Raw genomic sequence first — 6,080 nt, forward strand, 5'->3', positions numbered from 1 at the left:
ACACCTCCAACTTGCAGGTAAGAAGTAAGCTCTTAGCTACTGCTCCAGTACCAAGCTTTCCTGCAGGCTACCACTCTCCCCATCCCCATAATGGTCACCCTCTGAAACTATAAAGGCCCCAAATTAAATGCTTTCTTTTATGAGTTGTCTTGGTCATGGTGTCTCTTCATATCAATAGAAAAGTAACTAAGTTGGATGGCTTGTGTAATGCACTATCTCAGGATCCCTAATCACTACTGCAAAGCTCCTGTTACTTAGAGGACCCAGCTATGGCAAGCTCAGCAGAGGCCCAAGGCTCAGTAGTTTACCCTAAGGCAATACTGGTTCCAAGAAAGAACACAAACTGAGACCACCCAGGCATCACCCAGGAACAGATCATCCAAAAGAAACTCCTAATGATCCAACCATTGTAGATAGGATCACCTGCCAGCATGAACCCATAGCTTTTCACCAGGACACCCCTAGACAAATGCCAGCCAGTAAGGGATCCTGAACCTTAGAAATCCCTCACTCCAACCCCTGCTATTATAAAAAAAAAAAAAAAAAAAAACAGCACAACTGAGTTTAGGGCTCTCCAATCACACCAATACATTGGACACAGAGAGAGTCCGAGTTCCACCTTGAATAAGAACAAAGACTCTTTGCTTTTACATACAGGATTCAGTCTCCTAGTGGGTTTTTAGGAGAGTCTGTGATCTGAGCATAACATTATCATATAAGGTAACATTCACGGGTTCCAGATTTGACACTATGGGCACTGTTAAGAGCAAGTATATAGTACTGGAATAAGTCTTCCAGATGGCTCCCATGCCCACAAACATTTAATTTGATAAGAGTTTTCTTACTTTCTGGTGTAATGATTGCCTCTGACTGGTTAGACTTTCTTTACCCCAACTCTGGCACCAACCTCTTCTCTAAAGATCTCTGGTCCCTGAAGTAATGAACAATATTTCATTCCCCTTTGAAGCTGGATATGGCAGAGCACACATTGCATCCGTCACTGGGAAAGGTTAGTCAGAAGAAGCACAAGTCAAGGCCACCCTGGACTACTCAGGGAGCTGCAGGCTAACCTATGCATACTGAGACTCTGTCTCTTTTTTTAAAGGAGAAAGAGATAAATAGATAAGTTGCTCAAAGGCTCACTGCCTCTAGAATGTTTGGGTTTCCCAGACTATGATAGTAGTGAGGGGTAGAAAACATAAATGTTTTCTATACCAACATATCTACTTATCCATACTTAAGCTAAAAGAAAAAAAATGGGGATATGGAGACTGGGTGCTAAGGCTGTATTGACAGTCTTGTTCCATAATAGCTCGTGTTTATTAAATTCTTGCTGTGTGCCAGGCTAGGAGCCTTTCATGTGGTTAATAGCTCAATGTGTCCTTTCAATGTTATGAGGGATGTATTCTGTTTCTGTTTTCCCAAGCACACCAAGACCCTGAAAACAAGCAACTTGCTGAAGATCACACAGCTGCAAGTGGCGACACCAGGCCTGGTACAGGTGTTTGCACTGCTGTGGCTCTGCTTTGGTTCCCCGTTGCTCCTAATGCGGCGTTCGGTCTCCGGCTGCATTGCCTGCCACTCTTGACACCTATTAGGAAATCTCCCATCGAGCATCGTCTCCGCTGAAAGTGATGCTGTGGGAGAGTGTGTCAGCTGGGGCTTGAAGGGCCCATTGCTTTCTTCCTTCTCGCTCCCTGTAGAGTAGATGAGCCTCTGCTGTCTATGTCATAGACTAGCTTCCAACCTCACAATAGCACAGCTTGCTTTTACCCAAAGTTTCTCTGCACTTTGGGGCAAATATATGTGGGTTAGTTAAAAACCTTCACCCCACCCCTTCACTAATCAAGGGCCAAGCCTTCTCAAGACTGATAACCACCTGGACTCATGGTCTGACATATTCCAACTGGAAGGCCTTAGGAAAGAAGCCCATGTGACTGTAACAGCTATTGGCAAGTGTGATTTGGTTGGTTCTTCTCAGAAAGGTAGCGTTATGATTGGATCTTAAATGACCCCCCCCAAAAGCCACAAGCTAAAGGCTTACAATTGCCCCAAACTCCAAAAGGCAGTCCAAATATTCAGAAATGGGTTCAACTTGGATCATAGGAGGACTTCTGATGGCTTTTATTTAAAGCCAGCATTCCTCAGGAACTTTTGAAGCCAAAGCTGGTTCCCCTCTACATTTCCGATATCATTCGGGGAAGCTACCTGTACTGCCTATTGGCATAAAGTGGGAGCTGCCTTCTCCCTGCTCCATCCCCGTCTGTATCACAGGTACCTGTTCCAAAGTAGCTCTTCTCGCCTCTTTCCCAACCCGACTTCCTCCAACTCATGGGCTTCCCTCCACCCAGCTATACGTTCTTCTTATAATCCTGCTATTTTTGATATGCTCTCTGCCCCCCCCATACCCTTCCCCCTGTTCTGTTCCTGCTTCTCTTTCTCCTAGTCATGTCAAGTTTTCTGGTCATGTTCTACTTTATTCTTTGCCCCCAACCCTCGCTTCCCTACCCCCTTTCAGCTCTTCCAGCTCTGGCTATTCATACGTTCATATCTCCAATAAAAGCCTTCCCCTTAGTCATACCATAGAGAAGTCACGTGATCACTTTATACATGTAGCACTGTTGGAGGCTGAAGGAATCATTGAGTAGGGCCTACAGGATGAAGGTGCATCATCAGAGGCATACCCACCCTTGACGGGAACTGTGGAATACTGACCCACCCCTTCCTCCCTCTCCCCTTACTTCCATTAAGACAAGCAGCTTTGTTCTAATGAGTTGCTCTCTACCCTGAAGTTCTCTCTCTGCCTTTCCAGAGTCTCAAAACCAATAAAGCCAAGTGACTGACTTGAAACATCAAAGCCATAGGCGAAAGTAAACCCTGCCTCTTTTAGTTGACTACTTCAGGCATTTTGCTCTAGCAACAGAGTTTACTAATATGAAAATTGGTACCACAAAATCAGGCTCCTTGGTTTGATTACTTGAAGATGTGCTTCAGAAATCTCTGGGATTTGTGGAAGGAAGTTTGAAAATTTTGGAGAAACAGGCCTACACTGCTTTGCGCAGAACTTGACAGGCAGTTCTGGCAAGAGCTCAAAGACCAGAGTACCGAGAAGTATGTAAACTGACGATATGACCACTTGATGGAACGGTGGAAAAGGAAGAGGAAGATCTCTTGTAGATGGGAGAGAGAGAGTAGCCAGAGCAGAGAGAGAATGGCCAGTGGACTGGACCTGACCATGAGAGAAGCAGGAACATAGAGAGAGAGGGACAGAGGTTGGGTTGGGGGGGGGCCGGGGGGGGGGGGAGGGAGACAGAACACATAGACAAAACAGCGGGGCTACAAGAAGAATGAATACTTGGGGGAGGGAAGCCAGTGAGCTAGGGGAATTCGGTGTAGGGCAAGAGGTGAGAAGAGCTAGGATGCTAGCGTGGACTTTGAAATGTGCAGTAGACCCCTGGGATACTGAGGGATCCTGAAGGCCAGCATGCACTTTGGTATGTTAATAGACCCCACAGATATGCATTTGTCTCTTCTGCCTTTGGGGAAGTGGAGTTTCTTTCCTCTGGACCTGACAATAAGGATATGAAGCATAGGACATATGTGGAATGTTAGGAGAGGCTCGTGCCGATTCAGAGAGAGATGACAATTCTATTGAAAGCTAACAAGAGGCCCTTTGTGCTGTATTCTGGCAAACTTCTTGTCCGTGGTTGGTCCATGCCCTGAGATTTTCCGTGAGATTAAATTAAAGGTAAGAATAACCTGGCAGGAGACTTTGCTGGACAGTACAGTATTCAGGCTAAGCATTGCTGGCTGCTTTTCACCAGATTTAATATGAGATGTGGGAATAAAGAGCAGAGTAGAAGGATTTGAAAAACTTGCAATTTGAGGAGTATCTCTATGATCTCATTCAAGGACATAATTGCCAAGGATAGTTACATCATGGATGCAGTGAGGCTTGTCTTTAATCCTAGTACTCAAGAGGCTGAGGCAGGTAGATCTCTAAGTGTTTGAGGCCTTGTCTACATAGACCCTGTCTCAACTGCACCATACACACATACACATCAAAGGAAGAGAAGACATAATTGGGTACCTCACATCAGCGTAGTTGAACAGATCCCTGGAGGGCATATCAAGAGCCAACAAGTTCCTATCCATAACATATTTAAGGCCTGATTGACAAGAGGACCTAGAGGATTCTAGGAGCTCAGAAATACCCAGGTAATTGCTTTCCCTGGGCTTCTCCTATCCCTGGATTTAGCCATCCAGACATTCAGAAACTTCTGCATCTATGGTCCAAGTGGGCCCAACTACTGCTCATGCTAAGTGACAGATTTTATCATTGGCCATGCCCTGCTGTTCTTTCAGGCACACAGAACAGATGAACAATGGTGTCATGAAGGCTTCCACTTAAATCCCAAAGGAAGTCCTGGAAGATCAGGCAGTGTGTGACAGAATCCCTGCAGGCAGCTCCTGTGTGGACAGAATCTGAAGCTGTGTAGTAAACCCACAGCCCCAAGGGAGGGCCCAGAAAGTTAGAGATGCCAGAAATGTGCACAGCAGAGCTAGCCCCAGAGAGAGGCTCTGTAGACTGCTGCCAGCCAGGTATGCAAAGAGTCCGCCCAGCACTTACAGCCCATTTAATGCTACTCTGCTAGTAGACGTGGAATTACACCATTTAACGTTTGTCCTTCTGGGCTTGGATCTTGCTGAAGTCATATTTCTCCTTTGTCCATTTTATCCTTTAGGAGTAGAAATGTTTTTCCAGGCAATTACATCTACCTTTTCCCCTCTTTCCCTCTTCCTCCTCCTCTTGCTCTTTTTGTAGTATTGAGAATTAAACCCAGGGCCTTGTGTATGCTGGACAACTACTCTTCCATGGAATTATACCTCTAACCCTCTAAGAATGCTTCCTTTTGAAACAGGGTCCAGCTAAGATGCCAAGGGACTTGGTCTGCCACCCAGAAGTCCTTGAACTTTCAATCCTTTTGCCCTAGACTCCTAAGTAACTGGAATTTTAGGTCCTTATCTTCACCTTTCACCTCCATTGTTTCTTAGAAATATGTATTACTGACTTGCTAACTCGTTCTTTAAATTTTTTGAGACAGGGTCCCATTATGTTGTTCAACCTAGCTTCAAATTCTTTTCCTTTTTAATCGGATATTATTTATTTAGTCCTTAGATATCTCGCATATCTAATCAATACATTTTGATCACATCCAGCCCAGATTCACCCCCACTCCTCCAATGGGCCTCCGAGGCAGTTGTTTTCTTTTTTTCTCTCTTCTCACTATTTAATTAATACACGGAGACTAATGAGTGCTGCCTGTTGGAGTGGTGGCTGATTGTCCTACTTTGATCTTGGATAGGTAGCTAGAGCTGCAATGAGTTTATGCCGTGTCATATAACGAAGAGAGCATTCCACGGCACCCATTCCCACCCTCTAGCTCTTACACTCTTTCCATCCCTCTTCTATGATATTCCTTGAACCCTGGGGTGGGGACTGATGCAGATGTCTCATTTAGGGCTGAACACTCAATAGACAGTTAATCTCAGCACTTGGACCAGTCAGGAGCCTATATTAACCACTGTCCACTGCATGTTCTCTGCTACATCTCATTCTTGATCCTCTTGCTTCAGCCTCATGAAGGCCGGGACTGCAGACATGTGCCACCTTGACCCACTTCTGTTGATTTCCACAGAGGCTAACATCTTCGAGTTTTACCGACTCTCACAGGAGACTCGGGACTTTGACTTTTGAATAGTTCTGGGACTATTAAAGACTTCAGTGCCAGGCACAGTTGTACATGCTTGTAATTCCATGACTCAGAGGACTGAGGCAGGATGACAAGTTCAAGGCCAGCTTGGGATACACTACAAAAACCTATCTCAAAACCAGAACCCAAATCAACAGCAAAAGACTTCAGGGACTCTTGAAGATATACTGAATATATATCATACACTGAATATATATCATACACTGAATATATATCATATACTGAATATATATCACATACTGAATATATATCATAAACTGAATATATATCACATACTGAATATATATCATATACTGAATATATATC

The 6,080-nt window shown here is 44.6% G+C and overlaps 1 protein-coding gene across 2 annotated transcripts in view; it reads left to right on the plus strand.

Annotated features, from left to right (window-relative positions):
* Dydc2 (DPY30 domain containing 2) overlaps positions 1-6,080 on the plus strand; it is a 17,726-nt gene that overhangs the window by 2,408 nt on the left and 9,238 nt on the right. Inside the window, exon 2 of one of the 2 annotated variants that reach the window (XM_026779847.1) lies at positions 1,427-1,501. The gene's annotated coding sequence lies outside the window, so the exon portion shown is untranslated. Of the gene's footprint in view, positions 1-1,426; positions 1,502-1,793; positions 1,986-6,080 lie in introns of those variants that run through there. The other variant, XM_005348576.1, reaches the window with a different exon arrangement.

Source organism: Microtus ochrogaster, chromosome 6 (assembly GCF_000317375.1).
Source record: "Microtus ochrogaster isolate Prairie Vole_2 chromosome 6, MicOch1.0, whole genome shotgun sequence".
Taxonomy (NCBI): Eukaryota; Metazoa; Chordata; class Mammalia; order Rodentia; family Cricetidae; genus Microtus; species Microtus ochrogaster.